Here is a 21183-nt window from a genome sequence, read left to right as displayed (position 1 = left end):
CCAAACCCACATAAAAAAGGAGGAAGCTGCATTGTTGAAACACAAGAAAAAATAATCAGAGCAGATGATTATTGTATATTTTGGTGTGGATACTGCAGAAAAAACCCACAAAACAACAGTTTTTACATGTGGGAAACTGAGGCAAAGTGGATTTCCCATAAAAATGAATAGGAAAAGTTATCCAAGTGTTTTTGAAGAGGATTTTTGGAACAGATCTGCTAAAAAAAAAAAAAAAGAAAATTCTCCAAAAAAAAAAACTGTGTGAATGTAACCTCAGGATTAGGACCTGCCGGGAGGTCAAACTAGCGGTCAGTCCAGAGACTTGGGGTAAGCTTCTTCTAGTTGTAAATGATTTAATAACCATGAAGAGACCAGAATCTCACAAATTGGGGACATCGGATTTTATTGTCGTCATTAAATCATGAAGAGCAGGCCCCTCCGCACTGTCCCTACACTGTAGGGTGCATATATAACAAAATTTAGGATAATGCTTCATTTTGGCACAAACTGTATGAAATTTATGAAAATAGTTCATAGTATATACTACACAAGTATGGCAGATGCACTTGTATTCCAGTAATTTATACCAAACGTGCCCCTCTTGTGAGACAGAAGAGACCACAGTCCCCCACTGTAAAAATCCTGTACATACCACAGAGCCAGCATAGTGTGACAGGCAGATTACTACAGAACAACCCAGCCCAGATATCTAGTAAGTGATGGTATCATACATGTTCTATCCCGGCACAATATCAGCATTTAGACATCTACATGTGAACCTTCCCTGGGTGGTATGCCTCAGATAGCCCTCATTGTCATTACTAGAACTTCAGGACACACAGTAACCGGTTGGGAAGTCCATGTACAGTGTATTTGCAGTAGGGCACAATGACCACTAGGTGGCATGTGCACTCTAATCTAATAACACTGACCGATGGGCACAATTCTCCTTACTCCATACACAAGAGTATAAGGCCGGCGACGTCTTATTTGTCCCACAATGCGCACACTTTATGTGATATCTGTAGTCCAGACAATCTAAGATTTCATGCTACTAAGACCCACCATGTATTCCTGAGAAACAAAGCAAAACTGGAACTCCATAAAGAGCGGTAAGGTTTTCTAAAATGTATGTCCTCTTGCACATGGGTCCTCGCTATCCTGGCTTCAGGGACCATGATAAGTATGGCTCTGTTCGCATGATGAGCTTCACATGTTTGAGATCAGTTTAAAAAAAAAATAATTCCATTTGCCTTCTTCCATTTTTGCTCTATTTTGAACCATTCCAGTTTTACTAGAGGGGTCTCTGAAGACCTGCAGTGTTCTGGACATGTACTGTGTAAAAAATTGATCTGTTCAATGGATGACATAATAGAAAACCATCTGATCAGATTCCCATCAACTTTATAAAAAATGTTGTTACGGTTGCTATCTTTTTTGGGGTGGGTAGGTAGGAGTTGTGAAATCTGCATTTTTACATTTGTCCAAAAAACAGATAACAAATTTAACAAGCAAAACTTATACTACTTTAGGAAAAATAAATAAAAGAGGCCATCTTATTTTAAAAAACCTGACATCCTATGACATCTGTCATGATCAGCTTAGTAGAGGTGATCGATCTCTCTGATCTATTCTTATTGTGAACTACCAATGGAAAGGCGATGGAAAAAAGCATGGGACGTAGGAGTGCACTGTCAGCAGTCGAGTGCACTGTCAGTAGTCGCCAGATCTCAAAAGGCATTCACATCTGTGTTAGGACAAGACGGGTCTATACCAGTGTTTGCCAAACTCCAGTCCTCAGAGCCTCCAACACATCATGTTTTCAGGATTTCCACAGTATTGCACAGGTGATGGAATTATTAGCAAGGCATCAGAACTGGCCGCAGGTTCACTTAGCTAAGAAGTCCTGAAAACATGATGTGTTGGGGGCTGAGAGGACTGGATTTGGGAAACACTGGTTTATATATTGACATGACGAGAGGAAATAAACAGATCTAAAGACGGGCTCGGTTGTGGGTTTTGCTCAATCCTGGAGAAATAGAAACCAAGGCTACGGCTTATAGGTCTGTTCCTATATGACCTGTAATATTGTTGCTGATGCATATAACACTAAGTCATGCTTTGGTTTTACTGGGAAAAAAAAAAAAAGTCACTGTGACTTTAAAAAGAGGTCACACCATTTTGCCAGCAGAGGGCAGCATTACACTCATTTACACATTTATGAAATGCAAGTCATCTTGTCTTGGAGATTTGCGTAGATCTGATTTTAATACTAGAAGTTTTGAAACGTAAAAGCTTTTACCGTACAATCAGTTCAGATCTTAATATTGCATGATTGACTCTACACGGAGATAAATTGGCTCAGAGAATCATGTTCCAGAATCCGATTCATTTATGAGGGTGAAATAAAAACTATTCAGTAGCAGGACCCCCAGCTCCGGGGAGATCTGACATTCCCATTGTTGCTTTATTGGTCTAATTGATTTTCCTATATCAGAGGTAGGGGGATGAAATAAACAAGGCTTTCTTGGTCTCCCATTTCCGGCCTCTCCCAGCAAGGCACCAGAGGGCCCACAACAAAAAGGAAACCCCCATTAGCATATCAAGGAAGCGGTGATTTATTGGGGGAGTGATGTGGTGGATGGTAGGAGAATTTGCAGTTCTGCCCCCACAATAAGCCATCACGGGGCTGCAGGACATGAAACAGCGAGCGGTGGCGTCCAGAATTGTCTCTATAGGGTTAACCTCATGAATGCCAAACCATAGATCAAGCTAGCAGCAGAAATATGGAGTTAGAGGAAGAGAGGAATTTGTTAAATGAGAGTGAAATATCACAATACACCCTTAAGAAGGAATCTGTCACTAAGTTTTTGCCACCTAATAAGAGAGTAGCATACCCTGTCCAGTGATATGTCACTTACTGGGCTACTTGCTGTAGTTTTGATACAATTAAAGATTTATCAGCATGAGATTATCAGTAGAGGACTAGTAAATCTGCTGCCAGGTAGTCTAACCCCGCCCTCAGCACTGATTGGCAGCTTTCTACACAGTGTAAACACAATGCTGCCAATCAGAATCAGTGATGTGGGCAGGATATACAGAGCTCAGCATTCAGAGAACCAGTAGATCTGAGGTTAACAGAAAAAGCCCCATAAAACTTGACTTTTATTGTAATAATTTAAGGAAATGTAAATCCCAACAAAAACTGTATGTGCACTAAAAATGTACTCCAATCTGTGGGGTAGAAATGTACATATAGATGACAGATTAGAATGTCTATATAGATTTAAATCATATGCCCCTAGGACTCCTCATTGCATCTAAAAAATCTGTGTCACAATTGCTGCACCCAGTAAACTAAGTGACACATCGTTGGAATCAGGGTCTCTTTTCCTACATTATGCTGATCTCAGATGAGGTAGCAAAAAAATTGGCAACAGATTGCCTTTAACTGAAATTCCTGGTGTTTGTATGCATACGAGTCCAGTGGGCGGTCCTAGTCAGTGATGGGTGATTCACAGTCCTTACTCTATGACTCTGAATATCAAACAGAACCACCCACTGGACTCATGTATACAAACACCAGGGATTTCAACAAATAAAATACAATTTATACTGAATCTTGTGCTACAAAACTGTATATCAGTCTAACCAGCTCATCCTGGTCTATAATATCCTGTCTGCAGAGCAGATACAATTTTCAACATGACAGGTTCTATAAAGCACAAAATGACTGTTCAATCCAAGTCGCTCAATGCTTCATGGCGGGGCCAATCATCTAACAACACCTTTCCACCTGCTCGTTCTCCTTCAATCTCCACCACGCACTTATTTGATTGACAGCTCTGGCTTCATAGACCCAGAGAAGATGGAGATGGAGAGAAACCAAGGAGGAGAGAGGACCCTGCCCGCGAGGGCTTACAATCTACAAGGGATGGGTGAGGATACAGTAGGTGAGGGTAGAGCTGGTCGTCCAGCGGTATGGTGAACCGGTGGTTACTGCAGGTTCTACGCTTGTCGGAACAGTGAGGTCTACAGGTTCCTTTTGAAGGTTTCCACAGTAGGAAAGAGTCTGATATGTTGGGGTAGCGAGTTCCAGAGTAGGGGGGATGCACGGGAGAAATCTTGTATGCGATTGTGGCAAGAGGAGATAAGAGGGGAGTAGAGAAGGAGATCTTGTGAGGATCGGAGGTTGCGTGCAGGTAAGTACCGGGAGACTAGGTCACAGATGTATGGAGGAGACAGGTTGTGGATGGCTTTGTATGCAGTGGTTAGGGTCTTGAACTGGAGTCTCTGCGCAATGAGGAACCAGTGAAGGGATTGACAGAGGAGAGGCCGGGGAATAGCTGGGGGACAGGTGGATTTGTCGGGCAGCAGAGTTTAGGATAGATTGGAGGGTTGCGAGAGTATTAGAAGGGAGGCCACAGAGCAGGAGGTTGCAGTAGTCGAGGCAGGAGATGATGAGGGCATGCACTAGTGTTTTTGCAGCGTCTTTGCTGAGGAATGTGCGGATCCGGGAGATATTTCTGAGTTGGAGTCTGCAGGACGTGGGAAGGGCTTGGATATGTGGTTTGAAGGAGAGATCAGAGTCCAGGGTTACACCGAGGAAGTGAGCTTGTGTTACTGGGGAGAGTGGGCAGTCATTAACTTTGATGGATAGGTCAGATGGGTAGTTGAGTGAGGTGGGGGAAAGATGATGAATTCAGTCTTGTCCATGTTAAGCTTTAGAAATCTGGCGGAGAAGAAGGATGAAATAGCAGACAGACATTGTGGGATTCCGGTTAGTAAGGAGGAGATATCGGTTCCAGAGAGGTAGATCTGTGTCATCAGCATAGAGGTTATACTGAAAGCCGTGAGACTATGAGCTGTCCCAGGCCAAAGGTGAAGGTAGAGAAGAGCAGGGGCCCTAGGACTGAACCTTGGGGGACACCGACAGGGGGCAAGATGAGGAGGTGGTGTGTAAGTGGGAGACGTTGAATGTCCGGTTTGTTAGGTATGAAGAGATCCAAGATAGGGCCAAGTCTGTGATTTCAAGAGAAGAGAGAGTCTGTAGTAAGAGGGAATGGTCCACCGTGTCGAAGGCAGATGACAGGTCCAGGAGGAGGAGGACAGAGTAGTGACGCTTGGATTTGGAGGTTAGTAGGTTGTTGGCAACTTTAGTCAGGGCAGTTTCAGTGGAGTCACAACAGGTCGGAAGCCTGATTGTAAGCGGTCAAAGAGGGAGTAGGAGGAGAGGTGGGAGGACAGTTCAAGGTGGACGTGTTGTTCCAGTAGTTTTGAGGCATAGGGGAGGAGTGATATGGGGCGATAGCTAGACAGAGGATGGGTCGAGGGAGGGCTTTTTGAGGATGGGTGTGATTGAGATAGGTTTGAAACATGAGGGGAAGACGCCAGTTGTTAGTGACAGGTTGAAGAGATGGGTTAGAGTTGGGATGAAGACTGGAAAGGTTAGGGATTAGGTGGGATGGGATTGGGTTGAGTTCACAGGTGGTGAGGTGTGCTTTGGAGAGTAAAGAGGAAATTTGATCTTCTGTAATGGTGGAGAAGCTGGTTCTGGAGGAGGAAGGTTGGGTAGATATGAGGAGGGGCTGTGGGGACTTAAGGCAATGCTTTGTCTGATGGTGTCTATCTTCTGCTTGAAGAATGAGGCAAAGTCTTCGGCTGAGATGAGAGGAGAGGGAGGAGGCTCTGGAGGACGGAGGAGAGAATTGAAAAAGTGTTGAATAGCTGTTTAGGGTTGTGAGACAGGGAGGATAAGTAGTCAGTTTGTTTTGCTGCAGTGAGTGTGGACTTGAAAATGGTGAGGGATTATTTGAATGGGATGAAGTGCTTGTTGGAGCGGGACCTTCTCCATCTCCGCTCAGCAACCCTGTAGGCCCGTCACAGTTCTTTAGTCCGGTTGGTGTGCCAGGGTTGCCTATTGATTTTGCGAGCTTTGGAGTCTGTGAGAGGGGCGACCGAATCGAGAGCTGCAGCTGTTGTGGTGTTATATAAAGCAGTAGCAACGTCAGCATCGTGTAAGGAACTTATGTCCGTAAGAGGGAGGAGGGATTCAGAGAGTGAGTGTAGGTCAAGGCGTTTGAGATTTCTGCGAGGATGTGCAAGTTTGTGGAGTGGGGTTTTTGGACTTGGAGAGGAGAGGGAAGAGAATTTAAGTAGGTTGTGGTCAGATAGGGAACAGAGGCGGGTGAAGATGAGGTCCAGTGTGTGGCCATGTTTGTGAGTGGCTGTGGAAGACCAGTGAGCAAGGCCGAATGAGGAAGTGAGGGATAGAAGCTTAGATACAGATGAGTGGGAAGTGTCAATGGGGATGTTGAAATCCCCATGATGATAGTGGGGATGTCAGTGGAAAGGAAGTGAAGTAGCCAGGTGGTGAAATGGTCGAGAAAGGTGGTGGTTGACCCTGCGGGACGGTAAAGGACATCCAGTTGGAGGGGGGAGTAGGTGCGCACACAGTGCACCTCAAAAAAGGGGAAAGTAACAGAGGGCAGTAGTGGCATTAGGGTGAAGGCACAGGAATCAGACAGGAGAAAGCCTACTCCTCCACCATGTTTGCTGCTGGGGTGGGGTGTGTGGGAAATGTGGAATCCACCATATGAGAGTGCAGCTGAAGAAGCTGTGTCAGAAGGGGTGAGCCAGGTTTTGGTGATGGCAAGGAATGAAAGTTTGTTAGTAATGAAAAGATCATGAATGTAGGAAAGTTTGTTACAAACTGAGCGAGCGTTCCATAGAGCTCCTGTTAGTGCGACTGGGGAAGTGGGGGCTGGGTGAATGTTAATGAGGCTAGAGAGGTTGCGAGATTATTATTATATATAATATTATTGTATATATTATATACACATATATACACACACGGTTTTGGCCAAAATATAGGACTCTTACAAGAAGTCATAAATAGGCTAGGCAAATATGAAGAAAGCACTAAAGCTAATCCAAGTGTAACACTCAGGAGTGCAATAAATTCACCAAAAATCAAATAAAAGCACACCAAATGGGAATCATAGAATATTACAGTTGAAAGGGACCTCCAGGGTCATGGTGTCTAACCCCCCTGCTCAATGCAGGATTCACTAAACCATCTCAGACAGATGTCTGTCCAGCCTCTTTGAAGATATAAATTGAAGGAGAACTCACCACCTCTTGTGGCAGCCTGTTCCACTCGTTAATCACCCTCACTGTCAAAGTTTTTTCTAATATCTAATCTCTATCTTCTCCATTCAGTTTCATCCCATTGCTTCTAGTCTTTCTTTCAGCAAATGAGAATAAAGCTGATCGCTCTACAGTGTGATAGCCATTGAGATATTTGTAGACAGCTATTAAGTCTCCACTCAGTCTTCTCTTTTGCAAGTTAAACATTCTCAAATTCTCTAACCGTTCCTCATAGGACATTGTTTGTAGACCGGTCACCATCCTGGTAGCTCTTCTCTGAACTTCCTCCAGTTTTTCGATGAGGAGGAGGAGTAAAAAAAATATGTCCAAGTGGTCGAAGGGGATTGCTACACAAGTGCCAGGAGCGGTCATCCAACCGATGGGAAAACATTTCAGGAATACTGCTTTGGGCTGCACAAAATTCTAACAGTGAGAAAGGGAAATAAATGGATGTGTGGTTTTACGAGAGTAGAAAATTAAAAAATATGAGATCAACAAATGCAATCCATCAGTGCTCACAGCATAAATGGATGGGGGCATTAGACCACCACTTCAATCAATAGGCTTTAAGGGTTAGGCACCTCAGTGATTCGTAATACCTAATCAATACACAGAAGAAAGCAAATCTACAAAAAGGAAGGGAGATTCATTAGAGAAAGGGCGACAAGGGTCCAATTAGTCATGCGTGATGGGTCCTGCAGCGTTTTCAGGGCAAACAGTGACCACAATATTATGCGGAGAAAAATCACCAACCGGACACTGAATGCAGTGTATGAGTAGTGAAATGAAGTGCCACATGGGCAGTGACGATATATTATCAGGCAGGCTCTTATTCTCTTTTTGGAGATCCAGCTATATTATAAAGCATATTTCTATATTCCCATAGGCACCAGTACCTGCATACCAATAAGGGGTCCAGAGGTACCATTGGGACCAGGGTCTCGATGCCTATGGGTCATAATGGTCTGTTTGCTACATAAGATATCAAAGTTATAAATGGTGTATGCAGAGAGGCCTGGTTACAGAATTTGTATTGGGAACCAGGAGTATCTTGGTACTAATTATTAATATGCAACATACACTTGTTTCCCTTTAAAAAAAAAAAGCACATGGGAAAGCTAACAAAAAAAGGGCATATTGAGTAATAACTGCAGATTTTTCTGTACCAAAAATCAGAGTGTTAGCAGGAAAAACACTGCATAAAATACGTGCTTTTTTACGTATTTTCATGTGCATTTCTTCCCCATTCATTAGAATAAATGAAAAACATTGCAAAAATGCTAAAAGAATGGACACGCTGCAGATTTAAGACATGCTTTCATGGTTCAGATCCGCAAAGGAAAAAATAATAAGTAGCAGATGCATGAGATTTCAGAAGTCTCACTCACTATGCTGGTAATGTAAATTGCAGCTTGTTTTTTTACTTTTAAAAATGTATGGAAAAAAGAAGCCAAAACCACATTGTGTGAACAAGCCTTAATTTGGAGAAAAAAAAAAAACACAAAAAAATAACCCTGGAACCTAAATACACATACAAAGCAGAGATGCAATGTTTGGACAGATGTTTAAGACTTTCCTACCAACATCAAAACACAGCACTTTTGTCACAGAAAAAAAAATGGTCAAAATGTTAATAAAATTTTACAAAAGCAAATTATGTGAGAACCACGTTATAGGGTTTTCCCACAAGGAACATTTATATCCTAGTCACCGGATGGGGAAGATCTATAATTGACAAAAGCCCCATTGATTACTAGAAGGGGGGTCCCGAGTACCCATTCTCTCTCACACAACCACAGTGAGGGGGCTTGAACAAACCAGCACTCTCCCCTCCATTAAAGGTTATAGGACTGATGAGAACAGCCGAGCACACTGGTAATTATATACGCAGTGCTATAGTATGACCTATTACGGTACAAGTAATAATTGGACATTGTACTTGGTACATACACTGTGTGTATGGTTAGGCAAGTATTTCGGCCATATCATTTATATGCAGATTTTCCCTCTCCCAAGCTGTATAAACTTGAATGCTTATTGTAAGAAGCAGATCACGTGATGTGTATTTGCGTAATGAGGGAGGGTCCGGCCTAAGGATACAACTCCTTTTATCAAGGTGTGCAGAATTGTTAGGCAGCTTATTTTTCTGAGGCAAAATGGGCCAAAACGATTTAACCAACCCTGAAAAGTCAAAAATTGTTTAAAGTCTTACAGAAGGATGCTGCATTCTTGAAATTGCTAAAATATTGGGGTGTGATCACAGAATCATCAAAAGGTTTGTTGCAAATAGTCAACAGGGTCACAAAAAACATGCTGAAAAAAGAGATTTGAGAAGACTCAAACGTTGAGCATACAGGACCCCATTATCCTCCAGTGCTGTCATATTCCAGAGCTGCAACCTCCCCAGAGTGCCCATAAGTACAAGGTGTTCAGAGCTGAGAGACATGGCCATGGTAAGGAGGCTCAAACTCCACCACCACGACTGAGCAAGACAGAACGTGAAATGTCAAGACTGGGCCAAGAAATATCTAAGGACAGGCTTTTCAAAGGTTTCATGGACTGATGAGAGAGAGCGACTCTTGACGGACCAAATGGATGGGCCTGGGGCTGGATCGGTCACGGCCACAGACCTCCACTTCAACTCAGACGCTAGCAAGGTAAAGGGTGGGGTCCTGTTATAGGCCAGTATTAAAGATGGACAAACTTGCACTTTTTCGGGTTGCAGATGGACTCAAAATCAAGACCCTAACCTACTTTTAGAAGACACTTTCTTCAAGTAATGGTACAAAAAAAGACTACAACTTTAAAAAAAAGTAAAAATAGATTTTTATGCAGGACAGTGCTCCATGACATGCATGGAATTCTACACTGCTTGGCTGCCAGTAAAGGTGAAAGAATAATGACGTGGTCCCCTTCTTCACCTGATATAAACCCTATTGAGAACTTTTTAGCCCTTTTTAAACGGGAGATTTACAGTGAAGGAAATCAGTTACACAATGTCAACAATGTCTGGGAGGCTGTGGTCAGTGATGCCCAAAAAGTTGATAAAATCAACAGATTAAAGGGGTTGTCCAGTCCAAATCGCACTCTGTGTGACTGCAGACATATACTGTGTGCAGAATTATTAGGCAAGTTGTATTTTAGAGGATTATTTTTATTATTGATCAACAACTAAGTTCTCAATCAACCCAAAAGACTCATAAATATCCAAGCTTAATATTTTTGGAAGTTGGAGTGTTTTTTTTTTTTAGATTTGGCTATCTTAGGAGGATATCTGTTTGTGCAGGTAACTATTACTGTGCAGAATTATTAGGCCACTTAATAAAAACCAAATATAATCCCATCTCACTTGTTTATTTTCACCAGGTAAACCAATATCAGTGCACAAAATTTAGAAATAAACATTTCTGACATGCAAAACCAAAAAAATCAATATAGCCACCTTTCTTTATGATGCTCAACAGCCTCCCATCCATAGATTCTGTCAGTTGCTTGATCGGTTTTCGATCAACATTGCGTGCAGCAGCCACCACAGCCTCCCAGACACTGTTCCCAGAGGTGTACTGTTTTCCCTCCCTGTAGATCTCACATTTTATGAAGGACCACAGGTTCTCTATGGGGTTCAGATCAGGTGAACAAGAGGGCCTTGTCATTTTTTCTTCTTTTAGACCTTTACTGGCCAGCCATGCTGTGGAGTAGTTGGATGCATGTGATGGAGCATTGTCCTGCATGAAAATCAGGTTTTTCTTGAACGATACCGACTTCTTCCTGAACCACTGCTTGAAGAAGTTGTCTTCCAGAAACTGGCAGTAGGTCTGGGAGTTGAGCTTCACTCCATCCTCAACCCGAAGAGGTCCCACAAGTTCATCTTCGATGATACCAGCCCATACCAGTACCCCACCTCCACCTTGCTGGAGTCTGAGTCTGAGTCGAGCTCTCTGCCCTTTACTGATCCAGCCTCTGGCCCATCCATCTGGCCCATCAAGAGTCACTCATTTTATCAGACCATAAAACCTTTGAAAAATCAGCCTTAAGATATTTCTTGGCCCATTCTTGACATTTTATCTTATGTTTCTTGTTCAAAGGTGGAAGGCTGAAAAGCGACCTTACCTTGGCCATGTCCCTGAGTATCGCACATCTTGTGCTTTTTGATATTTCAGAGCTGCAACATTACTGGAGTATGGCAAAACTGGTGGCGAATGGCATCTTGAGGCTTGATTTTCCTCAATTCATGGGCAGTTATTCTGCGCCTTTTTTGGCCAACAAGCTTCTTTCGACCCTGTTGGCTATTTGCCATGAAACGCTTGATTGTTCGGTGATCATGCTTCAAAAGTTTGGTAATTTCAAGACTGCTGCATCCCTCTGCAAGACATCTCACAATTTTGGACTTTTCAGAGCCCGTCAAATCTCTCTTCTGACCCATTTTGCCAAAGGAAAGGAAGTTGCCTAATAATTAAGCACACCTTATATAGGGTGTTGATGTCATTAGTCAACACCCCTCCTCATTACATCACCAGATTTACTTAATTGGTAGTTGGCTCTCAAGCTTATGCAGCTTGGAGTAGGACAACATGTATATAAAGTATCATGTGATCAAAATACTCATTTGCCTAATAATTCTGCACATAGTGTATGAATGCCCCAAGATCAGGCACTGTGAGGATTCGCCAGTTTCTGAGCCGGGATCGGAGGGTATGTATGAGTTATACATACTCCTGGCCAGGACCTGTTCAGTAGGCACGGCCTCGCTCCATTCACAAGTATGGTGCGAGGAAGTGCCCTTTAGTTGGCCACGTCCACTGGACAGCCGTGTCCCTAGTTGGGGCGTGGCCTCTCTCTATAAAAGTGTATAGAGCGAGGCCACCTCCACTGGACGGGCTCTGGCCGGGAGTATGTATAACGCATACGTACCCTCTGGTCCCGGGTCAGAACCCAGCGAATCCTCCCAGCACACAGTGCCAGCGCTAGGGGGATTCATATGTCTGCAGATACACAGAGTGACTGCAGACTTATCGATTTGGACTGGACAACCCCTTTAAGAAACTGACAGACTCCATGAATGGATGGCTTATAATTGTTAATGAAAAGAAGGGGGGGGCTATATTGTTCACGGATTTTTTTTCAAAAAATGTTTGAAATGTATTTCTGTACATTGAGTTGTTTGGTTATTATATTCACCTTAACAGATGAAAAACAATGGAGAAGGGAAAATGTACATTTTTCATTTCGGTGCATAATAATTTTGAACACTAATAGCTGCCCAATAATTGTGCACACGTATATTCTAAGAAAAAAAGACCCTCACTTTTACTTTCTTACATATTCAGGTTTAATAACCCTTTGGACTGACCGGCAGCACTGTACAAATTTCCTAATAATTCTGCACACGGTGTAGAGGAACATACAGAACCTCTATCAGTACTCTTCTTTTTTTGGTAATTTCTATACCTATTACTGTCTTTTACGCTCTTCTTAAGCCTGAAAAAATAAAACACACAGGACGCGAGTGCAAATCAGAGGAAAGTGAGTGTATATGAGCAATAAATAGGAGCAGGTGTCTCGATAATGCCAGAGAATTTGTATACAGAGCAGGGTGTGCAGAAAATCTATAGAATTTCCTAGAAGAGCTAATCTTCTTTTCCATGTACTTCTAATTCACGTTGGGGTCCCTAAGGCTCCGAGATAAAGCAGCGCCGCTCGCTCCTAGCGCACATTTTGATAGAAGAGATGTTTGGTAGTTAGAGAATATTGCACAACTGTTTTCTCACAGTTTTCATTACTTTTCAAAATGAAATCTTCATCTGGAGCCGATATACACAGATGCGGATGCCGGGTATTACTACTAAATAATAAAGCACAGCGAGATGAAATGTCCTTCTAGTTAACTACATTTAGCATCATATTCTCCTTGGAACATTTATTTTCCACTGCCTTTCACACCAGCAATATAGTCTGACCCAACCGAAACATTAAACTTGAAGCCCAAAATGTAAATCACCCACCATACCCAACCCAGGTAACATTGCGCCAATGCGCCCCATGTAGTTACACCCCCGTTATGCAATATTACACCATGCTTTTCCAGCAGTTTCCTTTTATTCTATTTCAGCTTATATCATTTAATCTTTGTAAAAAGCCCAAGAGTTTATTCTCATAATTGTACAGAGTGTCATTAAGAGAATGAATGAAACATTCACAGCCAGCCATAACAGTGTAAAGAGAGCCCTAGAGTTCACCTCTGAACCCAGAAGCAATCTACCCCATACACATTAGTTTTGCTGGCAGAAGTCACTGACAGTTTAATGGCTGATGTGAGTGATGACAATCTCTACGGTACTGCAGAATTTATTGGCGCTGTGTAAGTAACTGGAAATAAGCAGCATATGGGGCCGAGGCGGCCACTGAACAGGGCCATTGTTAGGCTCATGTGGTAGTCAGGATGGATACATCCAGTCCATTTCTATCATTAAGGAACAGGTTGGGTTCAGATCAGCATATGAAAAATCACTTTTTCATCCAGATAAAAATGAACAATTTTACTGTTGTCTGTACGGCTTTTTTTCTTGTATCCATTGAGTTCAAAGTTGTGGTCCGAATACAAATTAAGTTTCATCCTAAATCCCCATTTATTTAATGATATTATCTAAAGTATTTTCTAATATACTTGAGTAAACAATTCTATATCCCTCTCTAACTACATTACCTGTTTTTCTTTTTTTTACCTTAATTCCTTTTTGATAACAATTTGTTTGAGAACCCAGGGCATGCTGGGATACTCAGAGTCATCAGGGGGCAGAGGCTGCGGTCACTTGCCGCAACCCCTGCCCTGGACTAGTCCCTGTGCGATGTGCACAATGACCGCACACGCTCTCTTGCTGGCTCAGATTAGCAGTAACAAGCTGGCAACAGAGCTCACAGTCAGTGCGTGTCAGTCAGTGATGTACCTACTGGACCCCACTTTCTACCCCCTACCATGTGCAGATGACGGGGAGCACACGTAACAATAGCAGAAACTGCAACTAACAAGGGCACACAGCATAATAAGTATAATTAGGGTTATGATAAAACATTAATAACGAGAGGCTCATTAGGTCTTCTAACACCACATCCGTTAATAGGATGAGCTAGTAAAATATTTTGCTGACAACTCTCTTTTTAGAGTAACCGCACCGACAGAGCTAATGTCTCCTGGAAGTTTCTAAGTGCTTTATTGCGTGCACATACTGAAACAGCAGCTTGCGGTGCATTGCTTTTTAGTGCATTACAGGGTCCCCGATCTCTGCAACAATGTAAAAACTACTGAACAGAGACTCCGCTTAACAACTTTCCATCTCCCCGGCTACAACAGCGAGTTGTACGGATTCTAGTAGTGGGACTGTGGATTCTCAATGCAATGGCAGCAAGTCCTGCACAGTCAGCGGTTTGATCCTCTGCTAGAAACACTTACAGTACAGACCAAAAGTTTGGACACACCCTCTCATTTAAAGATTTTTCTGTATTTTCATGACTTTGAAAATTGTACATTCACACTGAAGGCATCAAAAACTATGAATTAACACACGTGGAATTATATACTTAACAAAAAAGTGTAAAACAACTGAAAATATGTCTTATATTCTAGGTTCTTCAAAGTAGCCACCTTTTGCTTTGATGACTGCTTTGCACACTCTTGGCATTCTCTTGATGAGCTTCAAGAGGTAGTCACCGGAAAAGGTCTTCCAACAATCTTGAAGGAGTTCCCAGAGATGCTTAGCACTTGTTGGCCCTTTTGCCTTCACTCTGCGGTCCAGCTCACCCCAAACCATCTCGATTGGGTTCAGGTCTGGTGACTGTGGAGGCCAGGTCATCTGGCTTGGCTCCCCATCACTCTCCTTCTTGGTCAAATAGCCCTTACACAGCCTGGAAGTGTGTTTGGGGTCATTGTCCTGTTGAAAAATAAATGATGGCCCAACTAAACGCAAACCGGATGGAATAGCATGCCACTGCAAGATGCTGTGGTAGCCATGCTGGTACATTATGCCTTCAATTTTGAATAAATCCCCAACAGTGTCACCAGCAAAGCACCCCCACACCATCACACCTCCTCCTCCATGCTTCACAGTGGGAACCAGGCATGTAGAGTTCATCCGTTCACCTTTTCTGCATCGCACAAAGACACAGTGGTTGGAATCAAAGATCTCAAATTTGGACTCATCAGACCAAAGCACAGATTTCCACTGGTCTAATGTCCATTCCTTGTGTTCTTTAGCCCAAACAAGTCTCTTCTGCTTGTTGCCTGTCCTTAGCAGTGGTTTCCTAGCAGCTATTTTACCATGAAGGCCTGCTGCACAAAGTCTCCTCTTAACAGTTGTTGTAGAGATGTCTGCTGCTAGAACTCTGTGTGGCATTGACCTGGTCTCTAATCTGAGCTGCTGTTAACCTGCGATTTCTGAGGCTCGTGACTCGGATAAACTTATCCTCAGAAGCAGAGGTGACTCTTGGTCTTCCTTTCCTAGGGCGGTCCTCATGTGAGCCAGTTTCTTTATAGTGCTTGATGATTTTTGCAACTGCACTTGGGGACACTTTCAAAGTTTTCCCAATTTTTCACACTGACTGACCTTCATTTCTTAAAGTAATGATGGCCACTCGTTTTTCTTTACTTAGAATTTGTATTATGGCAAGAAAAAAGCAGCTAACAGTCTATTCAGTGGGACTATCAGCTGTGTATCCACCAGACTTCAGCACAACACAACTGATGGTCACAACCCCATTTATAAGGCAAGAAATCCCACTTATTAAATCTGACAGGGCACACCTGTGAAGTGAAAACCATTTCCGGTGACTACCTCTTGAAGCTCATCAAGAGAATGCCAAGAGTATGCAAAGCAGTCATCAAAGCAAAAGGTGGCTACTTTGAAGAACCTAGAATATAAGACATATTTTCAGTTGTTTCACACTTTTTTGTTAAGTATATAATTCCACATGTGTTAATTCATAGTTTTGATGCCTTCAGTGTGAATGTACAATTTTCATAGTCATGAAAATACAGAAAAATCTTTAAATGAGAAGGTGTGTCCAAACTTTTGGTCTGTACTATATGTCTGGCTTTCACAGTCAAGAGGAACAGTCTAGAACAAATGTGCAACAAACACATCGGTGTAACATTTTAGGCAATCAATATTACTAATTGTGATACAGTGCCTTCTCTCTAACTACAGGGGTGCCAAATGCAGTTTTCTGTGGATAAATTTATACACAAAATAACTATTAAAGAGTGTATCATCTCCAAAATCCATATGGCAGCAAGCATAGTCCATGTAAGGAACTTTCTGCTCAGATAAGCAATACCTTTAGTTCAAAAATCCACGGCATAGTTTTGTTCACATGCAAATGAGGGGCTCGGAGCACCATGGGTGAGGTCACACGGTCCAGAGCACCCTTCATCCCACAGGCTCACAGCAGTCAATAAATGCAGTGGGGACATAGCAAGCGGGTGGTAAGAAGGGTGCTCCGATTCATAGTGCACCATGTAGGGAGCTTTGAACACCTCATTAGCACATGAATATAAAGAATGCCTTCTCCAGTACTAAAAGCATCTCTCCTCTTTGCACATGGTCCCCGATGATTACTTTCATATGGATTTCAAGAGTGACGAACTCAACAAGATACCGTGTTTCCCCGAAAATAAGCCTTAGTATGATTTCACAGAATTTTTGAAGTATGCTTGAAATACAAGTCCTACTACAAAAATAAGCCATAGTTACAGTCAGGACCACCATTGAGGGGGGGGGGGGGGGGGGGGGGGGGAGTCAAACTCACAATTACACAGGGCCCCCAGCATTTCTATTACGAGGTTAAGATTGCTTAAGGACTAAGGAGACATTATGGTCATGTAACCATGTCGTCACCAAACATCTCTTACCTGCAGCAGTCTTCGAGCTGAAAAGGAGACAGGCAGGTGTGTGTGTATATATTTCTGCCAGAGGCGACCGACACCTGTAAGATTTCTAATTTATTAAGTGGTGTGCGCCTTTTAATGGATTGGGTGCATCTTACTCCAGCGGCCCCGTTTATTAAGACTGTCTCGGCACAACATCAGTCTTAATGAGGGCCATTGTTCTCGTTAGCACATTGCCTGGAGTAAACAGCAGATGTGCTGCCAATAACATGATATGTATGGGGACAGAATGATCTAACAGTGATCGTTCTAACCCCATTGTTCTTCGTCAGCCTGTGTGAAGAGTAGATTGTTGTACACGGAAATAGGATCTCAAGAAATACATCATGGAATTCATGGTTTGGAGAGTTATGTTCATGCTCCAGAATGTCATGACATGATTATAATTTGAATAAATGTTGATTTTTTGTTCAAGAATAAATGTGGATTGTTGTTCATGGAAAAAAAAATAGACATCCCCTGAAAATAAGCTCTAACCCGTGTTTCGGAGCAAAACATAATAAGACCCTATCTTATTTTTGGAGAAACAAGGGACTTGATAACTTTTGATATATGGGGGTCCCACCAATGATGAAAATGGCTCTGATGAGCATTGTCCTCATGGAATGACTGCCAAGTATGTACACCACCCCTCCAGTTTATGGGACTGTTGAAGATGGCCAAGTACAGTGCCCAACTATCTCCAACAGTCCCATAGACAATAAATGGAGTGGTAGTGTGCATGCTTCACCTATTCTCCATTCAAACAGACAGTAAATACCTGTAGATAAAAAATTGTTTGTACCAAGTTTAAAAGCCAAGTGATTTATTTCATATAATAGGACTAGCTTTATGTCTTACAGAAGCTAAATAAGTATTCTTCTCAAGGTCTATGAAAATAGTCACAGTTTACATTGGTCTATAGAAATTCCAGATCACCTTCATTGAAAACAAGGTTTTAATGGTTCAATTAATAAAAGGGGGAACAAGGTGGCTGAGAGGTTGGCATTCTTGTAAATCCCTTACGGTGGCTCAGTGGTTAGTATACTATAGCTGTGCAGCGCTGGGTCCTGTGTTCAAATCCCACCAAGGACAACATCTGCAAGGAGTTTGTATGTTCTCCCCATGTTTGCGTGGGTTTACTCCACAGACATACTGATAGCGAATTTAGATTGGGGAAAGCAATGGCGATCTGTAAGTAACCATAAAAAGCAGAACTCGCCATAATTCTGAATTCAATAAAGTGAATCAAAATGCAAAGCTCAAAAATATAGTTAAAAATAAAAGCTCATTTTTATTTAATCTCTTCTGACTTACTGACTTCCGGATGTCAAGTCACACAGCGCTAGCTGGAACCAGACACTGCTGTCCCCAGCTTAGCCAAGTGGATGTAATGCAGCTGGAAGACATTTCACACTGCTCCTCCAGATGCTCCTTTGCCTCCGCGCTCATTACTCTGCCACTGGTGTCATAACACATCCTTAGGAAACAAAGGCAAAATTACTTCTACTCCATTCAAACCACAAGCCCTGATGTGAAGAGCTGGGAGACAGGGATACATACCCAGAGCGGCTTCACAGTAATCACAAGCCATAGGGCCCGTTTCATGAAGACTGGAGTGTCGTACGCCGGTCTTAATGAGGGGATTGCAGGAGTAAGATGCACCCAATTCATTAAGAGGTGCACAACACTTAATAAACTAGGCACACCTTACAACTGGCATGCGCCTCACCAGAAATGTTACTCCAGTCAGGGACTGTATTACCATTCTGGCATAAGTCATTTATAACTTTTGAAGAACTTACCTGGGGGGCTTTGCTACACCGTGTCTCACCCATGTCCTGCCCACTTTGGTAGATCTGATTGGGACTGGCCTGAAAAAGCCAAAAATCACAATATTTTTGAACAACTTTGAGTTGCAGAAGAATTTTGTGACATTCCAAGTGTTTTTCGCCAGAAAACACTGATGAATCGAGGCCATAGTTGAAAAACTTCAACCCAAACATGTAGGATATTGGAAAATTAACAACCCAACTAGCTGATAAATTGGGGTGTACTTTGAGAACCATATTAAAAATACAGAACAAACATTGCCAAATAACTACTGAACCTCCACCTACTAATAATCAGTAGGATGGGCCTTTACTCTTTTGTCCTGTGTAATCCACCTGAAGGTATTGTACGTACATGACGTCTTTTAGACCCTGGTGTAACCGCTGCATTTTTCAAGAAAACGCTTTGGGAAAATGGCAGCAGTGTTTTTCCTAAAACGTCTTTTTTGGTGTCTCTTTGTTTATTTATTTTTTTAACGTCCAATTACTTTTATTTGTACATATAAAAATAGTGAGCGTCTTCCAAACAAATGTGGCCTGAAAAATGTGAGAACCATTCTGATTGCTTAATATGGCTTACAAAACTTAGGATTCTCAGCATCTCCCGATTTTCAGAGGACATGATGATGACTATGGTCTGCAGCTGAACAGCGAAATGCTACTTGTTGGATATACAGCCCTTCAGCTAAGCAGCCGCTGGTGTCTCAATTCTCGCATGTCACATTATGACCGTTATAACAACTGTGCTTGCGCTACATGAAAGAAATGATCCATTAACCCATTAACAATCAACGATCTATATACCCATCCACTAGCATCACAATCACGGTTCCGCCGCCGATATCTTAGGGATTGGAGACTCGGAGCCTGGAATTTTACCCGTTTAAATGCCACTGTTAATAAGCAACCACATCAGCCAAGGTGTTTGACAGAATAAAGGGGTGTCGCTGATGCTAATGTGCTACCATGGAAGAAGCTGGGGGTTTAACAAAGACCTCAAGACTGCCATCAGCATCTACTCAGGTCAGGGATCAAAGAAGACAAACTTGGGAGTGACCATATAAGAACAGATTTTGGTCTAAGTGATGTCCATAAATTCAATGTATGGAAAGAGCAACAGACATCGCTGCAGCCGATCAGCAAACTTTTCAGTTTTACTTTACAGTGCCAAAATGGTGCAATTAAAAAAAAAAATTGGTTTCTCAAAACACGAGCCCTTTTAAGGGGAAAAAAATATGGTTGTGGTGAGAATAGCTTAATAGGCATATTCCAATATCCAAGATCCTATCCAAATATGTATTACGTGTAATAATAATAAATAGCAAATACCTCCAATTAGAAATTTATTATAGTTCTTCTGATTCGCTATGTTGCTTACCCCATGTGCAGGGATTGCAGTAGCTTAGGTATCCATTGTGACAACTAACAACTACCTAGAAAACTGTCACTATATGAGTGGTCGTAACCAAGGACACTGCAATACCCTGCACATGGGTTAAGTGACATAGCGAATCAGGAGAACTATACAACATTTCAAATTGGAAGTATTTGCCAATATTATTATCATTACACGTACTACATATTGGGATAGGATCTTGGAGATTGGAATACCCCTTTAATTCACGACCTTCAATTCAGATTTTCCAGAGAAAGCGTTCAGCATTTTACAATAGCAGGAAAAATGGGTGACATATTACCAAATCTCATATATATGCTGTCGAATAAAATATCCATGTGGAAACTGCCCTGTGATGTGACGGCTAGCAATGCCTAGAGTGAAATGCGATGTCATCAGCACAGCCCACCGCCGGATGTGGAAGTGAGCGGCACCGGACAACCCTTTAAATATTTCTGTATGAAAAAAAACCCATCAGTGGATGGATCACTGAATATCGCCCATTCATGCACTTCTAGAACTATTGCCATAAGAGCTAAATGTTTAGTAAAATCTAAATTACCAGCTTTTATAAATCGAGCATTAAAGCAGTCACATTCTCTGTTCTGTTCAGTAACAGAAATAAAAATGTAAATGATAGGCGCCAATCGTCCTTAATATGGTCAATGGTGTCTAACAAGAAACATCGGGTTTTATCCTAGTTTCTGTCATTTTTCTGAACATAATAGCACAGAATGCTGCACTTTGGTGTTGATGTAGATGTAAATGACGTCATTCAAATATCTGTTTTTCATGGAGCTGTTCACATTTCTGGGTTTTTTATGGCTACATTGCCATGATGAGTATTTGGTGAGTTTTTGTTGTTGCAGATTTTCTTCACATATATTAAA

At 42.2% G+C, this 21183-nt stretch overlaps 1 protein-coding gene across 1 annotated transcript in view; it reads right to left on the bottom strand.

The window, feature by feature from the left end:
* Nucleotides 1-21183, bottom strand: part of MB21D2 (Mab-21 domain containing 2) — a 116760-nt gene that overhangs the window by 11289 nt on the left and 84288 nt on the right. The window lies entirely within an intron of this gene.

This window comes from Phyllobates terribilis, unplaced genomic scaffold (genome assembly GCF_046119375.1).
Source record: "Phyllobates terribilis strain yellow unplaced genomic scaffold, ASM4611937v1 Scaffold_3__8_contigs__length_932513732, whole genome shotgun sequence".
NCBI classification, from domain to species: domain Eukaryota; kingdom Metazoa; phylum Chordata; class Amphibia; order Anura; family Dendrobatidae; genus Phyllobates; species Phyllobates terribilis.
The sequence above is the reverse complement of the archived record's forward strand: the minus strand, read 5'-3'. Positions and strand labels throughout refer to the sequence as shown.